We start from the raw sequence: 20,941 nt of genomic DNA, 5'->3' as shown, positions 1-20,941 counted from the left end.
CTAAGTGAGTCAACACTTTATTATATTGAACAGTACACAAAATTGTCCTTCTTCCTAGAGGGAGGAGCTTTATCTCCCAAAGTATTTTTCTATACAGAATTCTTTGAAAAGATAATGTGGACTAAAGGAATTTCATGCCTCTACTCACAAGAAGCAGAAATGGAGGACTTTTGAAAATTGTCTCTAAATATATGTAACCTGTCTCTAAGTATACGTAACCTCAGAGAAATGTGAAAAGTTATTCTATGGAAAAGACTTAAAATACATGCTATGTAAGGTAGACAATAAGAAAATAAAAAATATATATAACTTAAAAATGCAATCTATTAACTTTAAAAAATTGTAGAAGTGGTAGAAAATAAAATTTAGGGGACTTTCAAAAACAGAGTAATTTTTTTAAAAAGAAAGATGAGGTAAATATGAAACTAAAAGAAATATTGAGAAACAAATCATAGATCAAACATGCAACCAGTACAAATTCGTGAAATGACAGAGATAACACAAGTACAAAAGTTATCCAAAAAAATACATAAAAACATCTCCAGAGTTTAAGAAAGATGTATGTCTTCCAATTCTCCTGCCAAAGACAGAATAAAACCTCCCAGATGAAATACATAAGAGTGCAATTTCAGATTATTAAGAGATGTGCAGAAGTAAGAATGTCCAAAAATTTCAGGAAGAAGAAATCTATTCAAACAGTCATGGGTCAAATTTGAAATTTATCAGATCCAATGAAAACAGGAAATTACCGGGCTTCAAGAAATTTAATGGAATGAATATTAAACAGAATGAATGGTAATCTGAAAGGTAATAGTAAGATGATGGTTCTTATTTCAACAAGAAAGAAGAATTTCATACTTTTGAAAACTAATAGATACAGAGAAGTGAGGGGAATCCATTAGAACCTTCTTGAAATGGCAGAGAGTTTATGATTGTCTTACCACAGAGAAGGACATGTTCCCTCAGCCATTGATTTGCCCTTATAGTGAACAATATTCACATAGTCAAAATGACATAGATCCTGCTTTATGATTTCAATATTTTAAATCAATTTATAAACAAATAATGAGACCATAGTGGTACAAAAGTGTCCTGGTGTTATCAACTATTAACAGTGACTCACACAAGTAGGAAGGAGCAGTGGAAGGAAAACAGGAGCACTAATTCCTTCATCTTTTCATCTTTCCAAGTCTAGTCTTGACTGCATAAGACAAAATTTCAAGTGTAGTATTAAAAGCCCAACAATAAACAAACACTGGAGGAACTGAAGCCAAATAAAAATGAGTGGGCAGGAAAGGAAAATAGGAAATCAGTTAATTCTTACCTATTACAGCAGAAACACAATATAAAATGATTAGTTTTAATGAATCAAGAAAGTACCTAGAGATATGGAAGTAACTACCAGAAGAACTAAAAGGAAAAATAGTTAAAAGTGGTTGCCTCTGGGAAGCAGCACTGGGGATAGGTAAGGAAGCAGCAGGGACCACTCTTTCTCATTATACTTCTCTACTACTATTATTAAAATGCCTGTGTGTAACAATATATTAACAGGGTACAATTATTCATTCTGTTTAAATTTTTTTAAGGGACAGGGAATCTTAATTATAGCATTTCCCTTATGGTATTGGAATGAGGTCATGCCTTAAAAATCAGATTCATAAAAGCTTAGGATTTCTTTAACTCTGTTATTTGTATTTTAAGTTGAATAATATTTTACTGATTGTGGGGGGGGAATCATTTGATATATTTGAAAGACTATATGTATACTTTGCAATATGAGATCTGTATGCCCTCAGTAGTCAAATACATTTTTTTAGATAGTAATGGTAATTTAGAATTTAATTTCTTAAAATGAACTTTTGGTTCACTTCCTTTTCTCTAACAGTAAGTAGTAAGATGTTATTATGTAATCTAATAGCAGATATAATGTTATAAGTGTTTACTGAGGAAAAGAAAGTATGATTTTATACTTCAGCATTTCTTTCCAAGAGTATATTTCTTATCATTTTTTTTTTGGAAACTTTTATTTCTGCCTACTAGTTCCAGCAACTTTTATAATGGAGATGTTCAGACTAATCCAAAGGGCAATTTACACTTAACCTTTTTTAAAGGAATTCCCTAAGCAGGATGTCTCAGCAGCTCATTTACAATTCTTACTACAGACAACAGGCTACAGCTTGTCTCCAAAATTGGCTTTATGAGTTGGAACCGCAGGAGTAGACAGTAAAGCTTTTGCATTCGCTGCATCTTGGCAAAGGGATTATACCTCAAGCAGCTTTCCCTGGAGTCCAGTCAAATAGAATCAGGGGTGAGGAAATTACTGACCTTTTTCTACTGAGCTGCCATGAAGCTCGTGCAAAGAAGCCGTTTGCCGAGGAAGGGCCAGAAATGACTTGAGTGTCTTTTCCTGATTTATAAAGTAGTCTCTCTCTGTCTCTGTCGATATTTCGTGCACACCCTTTCTCCCTTGGTCCTATATGTGTATATATGATGCGGGAGTTTTGACAGAGCGTGCTGGGGGGGCAACATCAAGTCAGGATATTTCTTAAATGTCTGGTCTGATAAAAATATTCTGGTATTATCCTCTAACAACCCCCAACAGACATTTCTACAGCAGCACCCAATCCTCATGTAGGAGCAATGTTGCCTGTTTCTCAAAGGGATTGCTACTTGGACTCAAAATGAACTAGACAGCAAATGAATCTATGAAATCTTGAGGTAATTACAGGGACAGGATAAACACTGAATGGAATAAGGGATAAATGCAGCCGGGCATAGTCCTCGGAACCCACAGCAAAGCAAATATTAAGTAAAACATGATACCTCGAGGCATTAGGCCACTAATTGCTATGGATGATTAACGGGGAACTTTGTCAGAGTCAACATTAAAAATTGATCTTAAATTTTAGCATATTTAGGAATACAAAGATGAAATCTAGATTTTTTTAATCAGGGAAATATTTTGAGAAATGTTTTTACTTATTACATGTAACCTCTTAAAAATCTCTAAACTGTGAACTTTTCATATTCTAAGATTTCGTAGTAAGAATACTCAGGTCATACTCTAAGCTCAAATGCCATAGAGATATTTCACATTCTCCTTTTTTGAAGAAAAATTTCCTAGTGATCCTAATATTTAGGTGTATGCATTATGTATGTATTATATCTCCTATATAAAACCTAACTATGTCTATATAAATGTTAGAGAATAGAAATAAAAATTTTATAGAAAAACACATTGATTATATGATCTCTCTGATAGATAAACTAAGGCTTAGAGAAAAATTTTTTAAGTTATATGCTTTCTTGTGCCTATTAAAATTACATCATTTTTTGGTGGCATAATGGGAGTAATCTGTGGTTCTATTTCCTGAGTCCTTTATGGGGCCTTCTCTCATCTATTCAACGTGTCTTGAGTTACTTAACTGTTTTTCCTTCTTCTGTCATAGGGAGTGTGTGTGTACTTGTGCGTGTATGAAACAAAATCTTACTTGATTAAAGCTTCTTTCATGGTGACCCAAATTTCATGTATGAACTATTCCAAACGTCTACATTTTAACGCCACACAATAGGTGCTTTTGAGTATTTCACACTGACACATTCAAACTGCTGTTCTCACATGGAGTGGGTCTTTGCCATTTAACACATAATGTTGTGAGGTTTTCACGTCCTTGGGGAACTTGGCAGTCACAAATCCCTCACCTGTAGGGCGAGAGATTTGTGTGGGGAAAGAGACCTTTCTCTTTTCTGGAAGCTCTGTTCCAGGTACCTAGCCAGTCCAACCGCCGGTTTAAATGATTGCAGGCTGCCTCAAAACCATGCAGAGCTGGGAGAGAGGTGTCTGGCCCAACCCCTATTCACTTCAGTAGGAATGGCACCAGGTTCAGGGGACAGAGAGACCCACAGCCAACAAGGGAGAAATGGGGTTTTCTTAGGAGGACACTCGTAAACAAGGCAGTCCAGTGGCAGCAGACCAAGCAGGAGAACTGCCCACTTGTTTTAAAGGAAAAGAAAAAAAAAAAAGAAAACATCCAGTTATATAGCATTTTCACTTAGCACCCTCCCCCTAACAACCTCCACCTGACAACCTTCCTTTAACCCCAAACAAAAGGCCCCCATCTCTATGCAGCCCATGTTCCTTGGGATGGGCCACGGCCCCGACGTTCCTCACAGAGAAGGAGAACTGTTTCACTGATTCTCTGGCTTGGCCACTCCTGGGTTCCTCAGCACAGAACTCTGAACACACATTCCGGTGTGTCTGCCACATAAGGTCACTCGCAGGGTGTGCTTTGTTATGACTGTCAGGTGTGCCTGGCATACAACAGGTGCTTCCATCCTGTGCTCTCGTTCCCGTTCTCCAGTGAAGACAGGTGAAACTTCTTGTCGGTGCCTTCCTGAAGAGGGTGTTAACCTTCACCTGTGAAAGTTGGAGACCGTGTAATAGTTTCTGCCCCTTAAATTTTATAAGGATATTAACTTTTATATATTAGACGTTTATATATTGGATTTTCAGAGCACTGGCCAGAGGGCATTACTTAGGAAAGTAGAGAACTGCTTATATAGCGGTTCTTAAATTTGTGCCTGGGTAAAATATATAACACATTACAAATTACTTTTCAGTCCCTTATATAATCTTTTGGGTAATCTCAGTTGGCAATTGATAGCCCCCATGTATGAAGAGATTCAAGGGCCAGTCCATATATTATTTTGATTTCATAGATGAGTGTTCTGCTTGATATGGTTAGGTTTGGGTAGGACCCAAATCTCATCTTGAATTGTAATCCCCATAATCCTCAAATGTCAAGCTGAAACCAGAGTTCCCTGGCCCCCCATCACAGGCTGTGAGACAGGGGTGTGGCTGTCTGTTCAGTCACCGTGAGTTCAAACCCCTTACAGGATGGGGAGCACACAAACTGTCAGGTGTAGGAGCCAGGGCGAATGCTTCGGGATCTGGCCCCCACTCAGTAGTATCTAGGGTAGGTGTCCCCAACTCCCAAAGCTTAAGTGGGAGTGACACAGTGTGCTGTTTCAACTCTGCCATCCGCAGACAGCGTAAGTGTTAACCAGCTCAATGGACCCTCCGTCTTTCCTCAAGGGCAGAGGGTCAGTTTGAGAACCTTTGGTCCTATGCTCTTGTCCAGCGTTCTGGAATGATAGGGTCACACGCAGACTTGAAGGATGAATGTGGGTTTTACTGAGTGGTGGAGGTGGCTCTCAGCAGGATGAATGGGTAACTAGAAGGGGGATGGAGTGGGGAGATGATCTTCCCCTGGAGTTTAGTCATCCAGCGGCTGAACTCCTCTCGGACCTCACCTAGTCAAACTCTTCTCGGCATTCAGACACTCTTTCTCTGCCACACCATTCTGCCATTCGTCTGCTTGTCTCCTTGTCTCCTCATCTGTTTCTAAAGCCTGAGGTTCAGGGTTTATATGGGTACAGGATAGGGGGTGTAGCAGGCCCTAAGACAGCTTTTTGGGTGAGAAAACAGGAAATCCTATCCTCATTTGGCGCTGTGGGTATTCAGGCTTGGGAATGAGGCCTTTGCTGGGAACCACCCTCTTCTACCCAGTATTTCCCTATCTCCTGTCTGGAGCAAAGGTAGATACCAGGTGAAGATAATTGAATCATGGCCGCAGTTCCCCCACGCTGTTCTCGTGATAGTGAGTGAGTTCTCATCAGATCTGACGGTTTTATAAAGGGCTCTTCCTGCTTTGTACAGCCCTTCTCCTTCCTGCCATCTTCTGAGGAAAGTGCTTGCTTCCCCTTCACCTTCCGCCGTGATTGTAAGTTTCCTAAGGCTTCTCTATCCATGCGGAACTGTGAGTCAATTAAACCTCTTTCCTTTATAAATCACCCAGTCCCGGGCAGTTCTTTATGGCAGTATAAAAATGGACTGATACTGCAAATGGCATGAGTAGCCTCATTTTGCTGTTACCAATCCCCCCCACTCACACCCTGCCAAAAATTCATGCTCAGACTAGCATAACAGATTTTCACTCACTTCTTATGAAAGTACTGCCGAAATCAATACTGGCCAAAGTCTCCAGGAATCCTTGCACCTTTTTGTTTTAAAAATAACATCATTAAAACCCCAGTTCCTGGTTTTTAGAAAGTGATGATATGTCCTTCAGCTTACCCAAGGAGATACTATATCCCTTTACAGATATAAGAATATACCAATCTATTCTTTCTAAATCTATGTCAGATACCAACAGTGGGAGATTCTTTTAGAAATATAAAAAATGTACTTAATAAGATAGTAAGACTGCATTGCATAATTGATGCCCTGGAGGAAAGCTTCCTGAGATGAGGAGAAGTTAGCTGAAACAGGCCCCTCAGAAACTTGCGCCATGGGATTTAACTATGCCACAAAGAGCTACTTGGGAACCCATTACCACATCCTTTTCTCCTCCCTAGGAGACACATTCCGTAATCAAATAGCCTTTCTCATAGAAACGTCTTGAATCCCCTTTAAGGAATGCTCACGTCTGTTCTTACATCTCATCAGTTAAATTCGAACACTACACTATTTTCTGCCTTCTCATGAAGCTAAACCATCTATATATTCTTGTGCCAAAAAACTATAAGAAGTAATGCCAGATGTAATGAATTTACTAAATTTATTAAAACATCCAGTTTTACATGGGGCAAAAAAATGATACTCATTCTCTATAATATTTGGGGCCAAAAAGGATGGCAAGATTCAGTCCCTTACGGCTGGGCAGTTGTCCAGGTGTGAGCATTGCTGGAGCCTTTTTAAAAATTCTCTTTTCAATTCAATTTTAATGGAACAAACTGCCAGAGATGTGCCAGGAAAATTGTTCCTTAACATTTGCCTGCAGGATCCTGACCTCTAATGTCTTTACCAGGCTGATAACTTCTGGGCAGCAGAATAAGCCGGTATTCATGAACTCTCTCAGCAGATTCACTGCTGGAGGGGAGGGCACAATGATGTCATCTGAGAACTGCCTCTGGTGAATGCTATTCGCTTGTGAATTATTCCAAATACATTACGAGAAACTAATGACACCTTTGTTAGCTAATGTGTTTCACCTGCAAAAGTAACGGTTGCATTCTCAATAGATTTGGGCAGACGGGGAAAAACAAGCTGTTGCTTTCCCTCATTTCTTTATGCTATTTATACAATTTGGTTAGCATTCTCCCTGGAAAATGCTCCTAAGACAGGCTAAGTTAGCAGATTTCAGTTGCTTGCTTTTTTGTGTAGCTCTCTGAGCCCTCACTGAGCTGGAGAAAGCTCATGCTCTGGTTCCCTTCCTGGTAAAGGAAATACATCTTTACAAAATGAAGAGTAAGGGAACGGGACACTTTTGTTATGGACATAAAATTTGTCACATGGTTAACTAGTTTGTGTGATAAGAAACTTCAGTGATTTTTCCCTTCGAGGTATTTGAGCATATTGTACTTCGGGTTACAGGTATGTAATAGGAGTCATCCACATTTGCATCTAAAGCTTTCACCTGTTAAAAAGTCTCAGCATTTTGTCTCCTTTCCCTAATTGCATGTTGAGCACTTGAGTTAAATTACTCCTATAAGAAGCTATGTCAAGATTTTAAAAATCTGAATTCGGGCAATCCACTAAAAACCTAGCCATGTCCTGGCCTTTTTCCCATGTTTTTCATAGGATAGCTCAGGGATTTCTACTGCAACCAACCTTCTGAGAATCTCCTGGGTGGCTTATTTTTGAGCAAGGAGGTGAAAGGATAGTGCGCTTCAGAATGCCATGGGTGATCCTTGCTCTGCTATCTTTGAATTGTGTTGCTATTACGTGCTACAAACTTAAACTTCTTAAAATCAGCCCTCTTTCCCCTCAGCGGTCTGAGTATGGTCCTCGTTTCTGAGGGATCACTCCAACACAATGCAACATTAGCTTCTTGTTTCTTGAAATCTGTCCCCTACCGTTACTACTCCTTGTCATGGGGATAAAATGACTCCATCTGTTTTACCAGCCCTTTCTGAGACTTCCTAATTTAAATGATTGAATTCTGGTTCCTGAATTACCTGCAAAGGAGTGAGGGAGTACCTTGGGATGTGTCCCTTTTCACCTCTTTTACTCTCAGTCATATTTACCTGGGGTCCACTGTAGGTTGAGTTGCTTTGCAGACACGCATCAAGTATCAAACAGGAATTGGAAGATTTTGTACAGCTCTTCTATTTATGTGTTGCTGTAATACAAATGAACTTGCTCAATTTTCCTGCTCCTTTCTCTGGAGAAGATGAAAACTGGAGGGGGCTGATTATTTTCTGCCGTAGGTTTGGGTTAAGGAAGATGAGGCATTTCTCATTTCTAGCAATAGGCATAGATTTCCAACCTGTCATTTTCTCCTGTCAACCAAGCGCACACAGGATGTGCAGTCAGCAGTGGGAGGTAACGGGGATTCTGGGAATAAGAGCAATCTGCCTCATCTGGTCTTGAGTAGTGGAAGCACCATGGTGTCTCATTAAAAGGTCTTCTCCTCTCCTTCGGGTTTCTTCCAAGAGTGTGAAGCCAGATTGGCTATATTAGCATTGCTCTTCCGCTCGTGGTTTGTGTAAACAGATCTTAACTTGATATACATGTGCACTGTTTCTCTGATAGTTGTCTTTTCCAGAGTGGTTGCAGCTGCTCCCAATGCTGCTACAAAATACCTTTTAACAAAGAATACTGCTGCTTCCCTGCTGTAAGCGGGTGTGGATGGATATGTGATTCATCAGCTGTACTCTGATGCTGTAGAAATATAGAGCAAAAAGTGAATGCTGCTTCTCCTTGATTCCATTATGGGATGCTGCACCACCTCACAGCTGGAAACAAATTAGTTTTTCTGATAACACGATGAAAGTGGTTTCCAAGTAAAGATCCTATTCAAATTATTCAGGATGTTTTCCCTTCTAGGAGTATGTGTCTTTATTTGCGAAATTAGATTGGTTTGCATTCAAATGTTAATAACAAAGTGAGTTCTTACATTATGCAAGCTTGGCCAAAGTGATGTGTTTGGGTGGTTATATGTGTACACCAACTGGCAGTTCATGCTTCAGTCTTGCAAGTTACAGGAGCATTTAAAAATCGTAATGATCCATTTATTTTAATCCTTATCCTTTATTTTAAAAGTTTTAAGTTTAACTTAGTCTCTTTTTTTATACCTTTGTATGCATTTTTTTTCTCAAATACTCCTTTTCTCTTGTATGTCAAATTTCTAACTTTGAAAATTATCTTTTGTTCTTTTACCACATATGCTTGAAATACAATCATGGAAAGCAAACACTGCTTATTCCCAAGAGAACTAAAGGCCTTTCCATCTGATGCATATTTCTGTGGTCTGTCATCTTCCCTCTTTAAATTAGTATGAAACTCTAAAATCAGCCCCAAGGTAAGAGCAATATTGCCTTTGGTTTTTCATATTGGCTGAAACATTTTACTGGCATTTGGCAACACAAAACACACAATGAACTTCACAAGTCCTTTAGATCTGTCATACATTTGACCTCTTTGCTAATGGTTTTAATTTTTGCTCTTCCAGAAAAAAAAAATAGATAAAAACATGGCTTGCATAAGAGAATGCAGAAACTATCTAAAGGAGTTTCCCTCTCTCCTTTCCCTCAGTAAAATTAACATTCAAAGTGCACCTGCTGAAATGGTTAGACATGCGTTGAGGCATCTGTTATAGTTCCCCGCCCCCCCCGGCTGCCACCTCCATATACACCCTCATCGACTTGGACTTGAGTGCTGAGAGTCAACCTGGTTTATCATTCTCAGCTGTTTCTTACTGGATGTGTATGGATGTTGAATTTTGAGTTGAGAGCATTCAACCCTAAATTATATGAGTCTGGTATATTAAATGTTTTGAGTTAAAGACTCTTGAGAAACAGCAGCTGGAAGAACACTCTGACTTTCCTTGGATTTCTTGAGAGATGAAATTCCCCCATGAAAGACGTGCTTCCTACAGAAGGAAAGTCATTCTCAAGAATGGGATAAGACTAAGGAAAGTCTTTGCAAACATTTGTAAGACAAACCCTTCCCTTCCTAGCCACTTGTCACCCAGTTAGCTACCCTAGCCCAAGCTGCTTAGCCTTAATCACATTTTCATAATTTACCATATTTTGTCTAATGCAGCATAGAAATGTTCAACTCAAAGGAGGTCTTTGGGTGATTTTCTTATGAAGGCTCTCACACCAGGTAAAAGTTGTGTTAAATAAAGTCGTAAATTATTCTCCTGTTACTCTCTTACGTCAGTTTAATTTCAGACTCAGGTGTGTGTGTGTATGTAGGGTGGGGAGTCTTTAAGAGAGTAGAGGTAAAATTTTTCTTATCCTACACGATGCATATGACAAGCACACAGTAGGTGCTTTAACTGATTCATAGACACAGATAACCGAGCTCTTATATTTCAGGAATCTTGCCAGTGTTGATGCTTTGCTGAAGGTTGTGGGCTTCCCATGTACCCTTTAACTCATGTCTGTAGTTCTCAGAACAGCTTTGTTCCCCCATTCCATCTGTACCCCTTAAGGATGCAATGTTTAAAAACAATATTGTTCAAGAGATGCAAATACAAGGTATAAGTGATCATAGATTTTATGATCACTTACACTCAAATATCTCATACTTATACTTTCATCTTCTAAGAATGGCACTAAAGGATACATGCATTGATAGTGCTATCATTTCTACTAAGTTTAAAAGCATTTATTTTTGATTAAGGTATCATATGTAGACTGAAATTTTTATCTTTTGTGTTGACTTTACTTTTCAAACTGGGTATAGTTCATTAAGTTCTTAATAACCATATGTTATATGACATCCAGTACACGGAGTGATTGGTAACCAGGTCTGGAGTTCGCACCTCATTCCTTGGCTCCAGATTCAAACACGGCTGTGTCTAAAACTCTCACATGATGGTTGATCAGTGACCCAATGAAATGAGCTGTGGACAACATCATTTCTGTTCAGAGGAGTTGTGCGTGTAATCCATGATGTGAATGATTACGCATAGTATCCTTGCTGGCAGTGGCAGATAGGAGGCAAACAGTTAATTGTCCGTGGAGATCTAACAACCTGTATCCCCAAAGACACTCTTTGTAGGGCAAATATGAAGTGCAATTGTGGAAAATACGAGGAGCTTTCATCACCATTGCCTCTCGGCCTATTGTGGAAGTAGATGCATTTTATGAATCCCAGCTTCATGGTTTAGTGTTTTTTTTTCTTTTCTCACAATTTTGTGAAAATGTGTTTGCAAAATAGTGACTAACACTATTTACATTAAATGATAATATGCGTGCACTTCACCTGTTACATCTATAAATGGAGAGGTGGCTGAAAAATATAGCTAATCTCTATTAAAAATAGTTACAATGTCTATCATTCTTAGGCTACTTAACATGCACTTGATACTGTTTATTTTGTAAGTGCCTTTTAAGCATAGTTTTTAACTAATATAGTTTAAGTATCTCATAATTTTATATGGTGGGTATTACAAATATATAGGAGAAAACATGACAAGTAGAATCAAAAATCTCATTGGGTCTGTACAAGTAAGTTGAATCTAACAAGGTAAGTTTCAGAGTGGATAAAAGTGATGGTGCTGCATATGAAGCCCCACAGCCAACTTTTTAAAAAATAGCTGAAACAGTATAGGATTATGAAGTGACTAAATTATGTCCTAAATTTCCTAGTTCTCACCTACATTTTCAGTAGACAGCAGTCAGATTTCTCTCTGCTCTCTTACTAAGCACTTTTGGCCTTGAGACTGCCGCAGCACAAAGTTCCTGCCCTCAAGGATCTCACATCCTGATAGAAGGAGACAGATATTAAATTTGTATGCAAATACATAAAACAACTTCAGATGGTGGCAAATGCCATGCATAAAGTACAGCTGGGCAATGTACTGGATTGGCTGGGGTAAGGGGAGTGGCTGCTTCATCATGGATGGTAGGAGAAGGCATCTCTGAAAGGCACCATTTGAACTGAGACCTGAATGATAAGATTTGAGGAAAATGTGAGAAAGGTAGTATTAGAAACAGAAGCGCAACAGCTTTGATATAGGTAAAAGCCTGGGTGTTTACAGAAAGGAAGAAAATGTGACTGGAAAATACTGAGCTAAGGAAGAAATGAAAAAGATGATACCAAAGAAATCGAGTCCATCTCAGGCACCAACAGAAGCAACGTTTGAATATGTTCTGGGCATGTGGTCACTGTGTGAGCCCTTATTCCTTCTCTCACAGCTGGCCCATGTGAAACAGCACAAGTGTGGGAGTGAGGAGCCTTTAGGGATGAAATAGGGCCCTGCTGCCAATAGCATTGTGCTGCTGGAAGCGTCATTTACCATTCTGGGCTTGCAACTGTAATTATAAAAATTAAACGTTTTCTCAGGCTCATTTAAAAAAAAAAAAAAACCTCTACTTCATCCATCTCCAAGACCATCACAAAGTTTCAGGAGCGATTTGGAGACTAGAAGATTTTTTTTTTTTTTTTTGATGCAGAGTTTCACTCTTGTTGCCCAGGCTGGAGTGCAATGGCACGATCTCGGCTCACCGCAACTTCCGCCTCCCAGGTTCAAGCAATTCTCCTGCCTCAGCCTTCCTAGTAGCTGGGATTATAGGCATGTGCCCCCAGGCCCAGCTCATTTTGTATTTTTAGTAGAGACGGGGTTTCTCCATGTTGGTCAGGCTGGTCTCGAACTCTGGACCTCAGGTGATCCACCTGCCTCGGCCTCCCAAAGTGCTGGGATTACAGGCATGAGCCACTGCGCCCGGCCTTGGAGACTAGATCTTTCAACATTATTCCCCCTTGCATGACGTGATGGCAGAACTTCAGTTTATGGATCTTTCAGAGGGAAGGATGAGTCCTAGACTGGTGGCTTTTCATTCATCAGAGGAGCTGATACTAACACACAAGGGCACACCAAGTAGCCAATAACCTTTTCAAAAGATATTACATTTATTTATTTTTAACTTTCACCCCACTCTGTAGATTTTTATATTTTCAAAGGTTAATTTAGTATTTATCTCCCTCTTGCCCACACACAGTTTAATAGCTTTCCTCCAAAGAAGTAACCTCAGAGCCAAGTTTTAAAATAGTCTCAAATGTGCCAATTATCTCAAAATAAAAATAATTTAACCCATGTAACTGAAAGAAAATATAAGTTGATTGCAGCAAACCATACAACTAAACAAAAATGACAATTGGAAGTAGAATTCTCAATAGATTGCGAATCATTTTATTGCCATGAAGATAAACTGATGTGTATTTACAAATTGCTGAGTAAAATGTAGTCATTAAAATACCAGAATTTTGTTTATCTTAATATTTCTGTTTCTAATCACCAATTAATGTAGTGAAATAATTTGCAAAATTTTTTGCAGAGCAGTTGATTGGCTTTTCTAGACACAAAGACATTTATTTTGAAGTTGTTCAATGTTAGGCCCTTTGTCATGAGTCTCCATTCTGCCACATTTCCTAGGATATTAACGTAACAATGTCAAATGGGATTGAAGCTGAGAAAAATTACCTGAGGGCATTTTTGTTTTGTACTTAAATTTTATTTTGTCACTTATTCTTATTAGCAATCATTAAGCAATTTAATAATTATAAGCTCCATTAACATTTTAATGAGTCTAGTGGCCATTGCTAAGTGTAATTAAATTAGTTTTATTGTATGATATTTTGAAGCTGTGATTAAATTAAGTTTTACTGTGCTTAGAAGAATAAACCTATAGAGATTGCTATTCACCAAACATCTTATTAACTTATAAGATACTGATAAAATAGATATTAATGGAGACAGGAGAAAAATATAATTCCCTATTGAGTCTATTCATGAGATAAAACTTTAATCATTCAGTTTGGAATCAATCTAATAATGACAGTGTAATTTTATTTAAAAGTGTTTTTCAGGTGGAGGTAGGGAAAAGGGAAGAAAGGCTGGGTTCCTTTAGTAATGTTCTCCTCCTCCCCTAGTTCTTGCAGGTATAACCCACAGATATGAGACTAGAGGAAAACTGACAACTAATGATCTGGGAGCAGATACATGTAAACTGATGTTAAATGTTTTGTCACCAAATAAAATCTCATGTATTAACTTGGAAACTTATTTTAAAAATGATAAAAGCCATTATGGTTTATTTAACAAGTGTTTACATAAACACAAATTAAGCATACTAAAATGAAAGTCAATGGTAATTTTCATATGTTGGTATTTTTGGTGGTGGTGGTGTTTTTTTACTGTAAACCAGTTTGAAACCTCTTTCTTGCTATCACTTAAAGTTCCTCCTTAGAAGCTATTTGATTATACATGAATTGGAAGATGATCATACATTACGTATTCCTTGTGCTAGTCTTTGGTCTTGAATGAATTTGGAAATTTGAATCTTTATTGCTATTGCTGTTACATGATAAATTCTGAAATGCTCTCAAGAGTAAAATGAGATAGTCTTATTTTCTGATGAATTGCCTTACATAGAATGCAATTAAGCATTTTACAGGATAGTAATTTGTATAGCATGTACAGCACATGTTTACTTAAGGGAATTATGTGGTTTTGCTGTAATTATTAGATTCTATTGATTGTATTCCATTATGTTAATGTTTCCAAAATAAGCATATCAAGCAATTTATGTCATATAATATTTCAGAAGCCTTGGGGATATTAAACATTTTTTGAATGCCATGGAAACATTAATTTTATACTGTACATTTTATTCCTCTTTTTATAATAGTTATGTGGATATAAAATATGAACTCTTTAAGAATAAGAGGCAAGGTATTAAGAAATACTATTATCACATTACCATCATACATTATATATATATCAGTGACGAAAAATGAAAAATTAACCTCTATCTTTTTTAACGTTCTATGTTGAACTAATATTCATTTTTAAATCTGTACTGACACATTTTGAGAAAGTCTTAACCATAGCTCAAATGAATTTATCAATAACCAATACGTATCCCTACATTTTTCTTTATATGTCTAGAGTAAAACAAAACACAACTTACTGTCACATAAAGATCACGAACAAGAGACTTTTATGTTGACATCTTTTCTACTAAAACTTTTAAATTTCCCATTGGAGAATTCAGTAATGATGTGGAGAAGGGAGTTTACTTTGGTTCTTAACCATCACTAGGACTCTCATTTCAGTCACTTGTCATTATGTGTTTTTTGTTTGTTTTTTGTTTTTGTTTTTTGTTTTTTTGAGATGGAGTCTTGCTTTGTCACCCAGGCTGGAGTGCAGTGGCGTGATCTTGACTCACTGCAACCTCTACATCCTGCATTCAAGCAATTTTCCTACCTCAGCCTCCCAAGTAGCTGGGATTACAGGTGCCTGCCACCACGCCTGGCTAATTTTTGTGATTTTAGTAGAAACAGGGTTTCACCATATTGGCCAGGCTGGTCTTCAACTCCTGACCTCAGACGATCCACCTGCCCTGGCCTCCCAAAGTACTGGGATTACAGGTGTGAGCCACCATGCCTGGCTATTGTCAGTATCTTCATTCTCTCTCCAGATAATCTTAGTCATTTCAATTGCTTTGAAATGTTCTTGGAGAAAAAATTAATAAACTCTACACTGAGTTGACCATTTCTACATTTGTCCACTTGACTGCTTTACTTGGGTATCTCTTGGACATTTCAAACCTAACTTGCTTTGATTCTTTGCCCTCTCTTGTAAGGAACATGACCATCTGGGAAGTAGTTTATCAAATCAGAAATCTTGGTGTCATACTGATTCCTTCCAAAAAAATGTAAAGTTTCTTTTCTTCCTTCTCCATATTATAAGCTCCAAGAGGGCAGAAACCATCTCCAAGCTTACCACGGAATATCCTCTGTGCCCTCCACAGTGTCTGATAAACAGTTGATACGAATTCTTCGCTCTACCTTTGCGTTTTTGTAAGACTAGCTGATTTTCGTTGTGAAGGTCTTGATTTTCAGACAGGCATTCCCTGATAATCCTATTTAGAATAGCTTTCCCTCCATAAACAATGTAACCTCTCACAGTGCAGTTTGAAGTGCATCACGTGCAGGTCACACTCCAAAACTGTTTCCTGTCTGTTTTCTCCACTAGGATAGGTACTGCATGAGGTCAGGGACTGGATTCATTTTGATTACCCTGGTATTCTTGGAATCCACCTGTGCCTGACAAATAGTTTGCATATAAGAAATATTGTTAAATGACTCTAGCAGAGGCTTTCAATGTTTTTAAAATTTTTATTAAATGTATAAAGTATTTCACCTGATGTGATGGGTTTCCTAGGTAAAATTTATTTTCTTCCCTACAAAAAATATCGATGACTTTTGCATGTTGTTCAAAAGCAAGTTTCTAGATCTGATCTTTTGCACAGTCTTAAAATTCTCATATTTTAAATCCTGAGAGCTCACATTTTAGAAGAGTAACAATTGATAGTTTATGTTGAATATGTCCTATTCTGTGGCAAATATTAACTTTTCATCTCAAAAAATACTCTCCAGTATACAACATTATCTTTAATAGGGAGTAAGGAGGTTAAAGGCACAGTTCATTATATAAATTTTCTAGGTTGATCCTGCTGGAAATTAGCAGGCCCAGAACTGAAACCCAGATAGAGGCTTCAGAGCCTGTGTTCTTATTACTAATTATCCTACCTGAAAGACTATGGACCTAATAACACAAGTTACATTTAAAAATATATACATACTATTTGATTTTATAATACTAGAGTCTTGTAAAACATCTAATGTACTTTGGTTAAAGTACATTATTTCATTATTCATTGAATTCCCTTTGGGTAAAATATACAATTTTAATGTAATTTTATAGAATGTCTTAAAAATAAAACGGTGAGGGAGCAAGTATTTTCAGTGTTATGATCAAAGATGTACCTATGACATGCTCTGTCATGTTCCCCCCACAACCCCCGCCGAATTAGGATGGTTTGTTTCTAAATTAGCCAAAGTCAAGTCCAGTAGTAAAAATCATACATGGCTATTTGTTGATTTATATTTGACTTATTATTTAGTGGTTAGAAGAGATGAAAATGAAAGCTTTGCCAAGAAGCCCCAGCCGCCTGTGCCGAGGCCTCTCTGGAGGACCTTCTCTGCCTCACTCATCGCTTTGTTCCTTGGCATTTGTACTTGGTCAGGCTGCAGTGCTTGAGGTTAATGCCCAGCGGACAGGTCCGCATGTACATTGGATCCCATCATAATAAGCATGCTTACTTATGAGACACAGAACAGATGAAAGTTCCACCGTGCCTTTGCCCAAGAGCCTTCAGGAAGATGGAAAAGGATGAATCAGTCCCTTGTTTGCAAAAAGTGTGACATTAATCATCCGACGTCGTGAACTGCTAGACAGGTGTCATTTGTTTTTTAAAGTTATGCTATGTTGTTTGTGGAGCTGCATAAATCTTCCAGTTCTTTTAAAATAGTCTCCATAGGTACAGCAAATGGGAAGTGAATCTGTCATTCTTGAAAATGTTAGAGATCAGCAAGTGCAGAGTTACTGTAGAGCTGACCTTCCTCCTTCATTACTGGCTGCCAGAACTATAAGCGGAGACAAGATTGAGGACGTAAAGACAATAGAGCAAACTTCAGATCATGTCTGGAAAGGGTCACACTGATAAACCACAGCATGTATGTAGGATTTTTTTTTTTTAAGCAGTGTGTTCAACAGGACCAGATAGTGCTGTTTTTTTGATCCTTTGTGTAAAGGCATATATTGGGATGTCATATTCTGAGTAATTTGTTATACAATAGTGCTGTAGTGGTGGAGAAAAACACCCTTAATAAATGAGAAGAAAATACGTTCCAGAGAAGAGAGGCTGACTCAGTTGATCATTATTACTTGTAATCACCCTGCAATTTCAGGAATGCTCTCAAATCGTGTTGGTTCCAGTCCAGAGTACAGAATTGTCATTTGGGCAGCACGTGATCCAAATGTCATGAGGGACAGGACTTTGACCATTTGTGTATCATAATATTAAATTTGAAAATGTCTGGTTAGTAGGAAGACATTGAGGATGGATCTCTGAAAGATAATAACCTCAAAGAATACCTAAATTAGACTGGCTCGGTGAGAGGCAGACAGTGGGGCCTGTTAGTGTGTATTTGCACAGAATTCTGGATAGACCTAATTCATTTTATTACTGAATACATGAGTGGAAACTAGAGTTCAATTATCTCATTACAAGATGAAAACAACTAAACCTATATTTCCGTAGAGAATAAGAGCCTGGCAATCCATTCTTTAAAGTATAGTTAACAGTGGCAGTTAAGGTCATCTTCTCTGGGGGGAAAAAAAAATCTGATATTTTTCTTTCAAGTTCTGTCATGTACATTTCCAGCTCTATTAATCATGCTGCAATGGATCTTTTAGGATGATAGATGTAAATTTTATCATAGCCTATCTTATATTTGGATTTGCAGTCCAAGGGCTTGTACTGAGTCGTTTTTGATTCTTGGTTTATCTGTTAACTTGCTGTGGCTGCAAGTTACAGAAACTCGGATTCCAACTGACTCAAGCAACAGCGGATTTATCTCATACTTAACAGAAAATCTAAAGGCAGAGCTTTAGAGCACTCTTATTCATCCACCCAGGGATGCTATGTTGCTTCCTTCTTGCACCCTGCACCCCCCACCACACACATACCCTCTGGGTTTAATTCAATCTAGTATCAAGATGGTGGGAGTAGATACGAACGTCAATTCCAAACACTTGATCACTTAGGAAGAAGAAAAAACATATCTTCTTGTTTATCCCTCCTGGAGGGAAAGAAAATACTCCTAGAGCCTTACCCCAGAAGACAACCCTTGCTATACCACTGGCCCAAATTCCATCACCTGCCAGTCTTACACAAGTGAGTTGGCTAGAGGCATTATATTAATCTTAGAAAAATCAGGAACTACACTGGGGTAGGAGCTCAAGTTAGTTTACTCAGATGCATTTGGCTCTGTGGGGAAAGAAATATCTGAGGTTCTGTTTGGAAGAATGAAAAAGGGATTGGATGGAAGGTAAACCATAGTATCCATTATATAATCGTATTTGCTCATGTTATATGTGTATATAATGTCTATACAAATAGATAATGTAATCATCAATCACATTTGCAATGCACTGCTGGACATTTTGGGGGGGGGGTGGCTGACTTACCATACTGATGATATGTGTTTATGTTACTATTGCACTACATTTCTTTATTGTAGACTGCATTAAATAAGCCTACTTGAAAGCAGTAGGTGTCAGAATGTAGCAGTCTGGGATTAAATATAGGTAGGGCTTATCCACAGTGAAACCTTTTTATATGGATAGTAACAAATTGATGTTAACATGTAAAGACTGTAAAGATGGATATGTAAGCATGTTTATGTGCAACCAACTACCTCTCCTGCATTGTTGTGGGGGTGAATACTGTGGCCCATTACTATACAGAGTGCAGTGTACTTGAGAATTTACATGCCGGTCACACCAAGACTCTCCTCCTTTAAATACAACTTGACTATTTCACCCTACCATGTGTGTAGGGATTCCTGAAAATTTACTACTGTCTCACGGGAGAGCAGTTTATCCTGGTTTTCTCCATGTTATGCTAACTACAATGAAGGAACACTGGCTTGCGACCAGAAGTCCATTTTGGTCAGAAAGCTCTGGCTGTGAAATCCGGGGAATGGATCAGTCTGGGACAGGCAAGGAAGCTGAGTAGCAGCATCTGGACACAGTGCACATGCTTCAGGGAGCTGGGGGAGGCCTTCTGTAGGTGTGCACAGAAGTATAGGCAGCTCCTTGTCAAACTAACCAGTCCTCTACTCTTCCACTTCTCTCACAGTTCTTTTCATGGAGAGCCAGATGGCCCTAGGGTGGTGGAAGTGGAGGATAGAAAATGTCCCTGTATTAGTCTCTTTGCAGGTGCCTGATGGAAATCTCTGGACTAATGTCACTAATAGTGAAAAGACTCATAGCCTGAGTAACACCTCTGCAATTCAGAAATGGAAGGAAAGGACAGCTCAAATGGAAATCCGTTCAGAGATTAAGTGTGCATTATAGGGCTAAGAATGAAGATTCTATGGGGAGTAAATATCCCTTTCACACTCCCTTGAGAAGATTGGTGCCTTCAAAGGACTGGGTTCCAAGTGTTTTCATGTTCATGGACACTTTCCAGGGTGCATGATAACCTCAGCACCTATCTTAGCCACCTCTTGGGCTTAAAATTACACTCACACCTGTAATCTCAGCTACATGTGAAGCTGAGGTGGGAGGATCTCTTGAATTCATGAGTGTAAGGCTTCAGTGAGCTATGATCACATCTATGTACTTCAGCTAGGGCAAGACAGTGAGACCCCATCTGTGGAAAAAAACAAAACTGTAATCCCTTATTCCTATCTGTAAATTCTTTTCATCTGTCCTTCTTTCCTTCCTTTGTTTATTTTTAGCATTAACATCACTTATTTGATCTGATATTACTCTTGTTAGGCAAAGGAAGAAATAAGTAAAACATTAAGAGACTGCTGCTTCTAGAAACAAAAAAGATGAAGAAATCTCCTTCTACAAAACCACAGAAATGTTGGATAGACTGTAACAAAATTGTTTTAATGGCATTGCTGAGTTTCAAGAAAAGGAAATTCCCAGATCCCCAAGCGACAAGGAAGCCAAAAAGCAGAAGTGAGAAAATGCTGAACTATGGCCGCCCTGAGGGGCATATGCCAGTCTCCTTAACTAGGAGGCGTAGTTTTAAGGACTATGCAGGGAAAACATACAAGCTTTGGAGCATTTCCAGGTATAGAGGAGGCACTGAGAATTCCAAATGTGCAGCTGTGACCCTTGAAATGTATACTCTCAAAAGACTCGATTCGAAAATAACCTGCCGGTCTGAGAAAGGAAATGGCAAAGAAAATGTGACTGCCTGGACTCTAATTAGGGGGAAAAAATGCCTCTTCCATTTTGCACAAAATAATTCCTGAACATTCACTGTCTTCAAATGG

Source organism: Colobus angolensis, unplaced genomic scaffold (genome assembly GCF_000951035.1).
Source record: "Colobus angolensis palliatus isolate OR3802 unplaced genomic scaffold, Cang.pa_1.0 Scaffold5, whole genome shotgun sequence".
NCBI lineage: Eukaryota > Metazoa > Chordata > Mammalia > Primates > Cercopithecidae > Colobus > Colobus angolensis.
Note: the sequence above shows the minus strand (reverse complement) of the source record.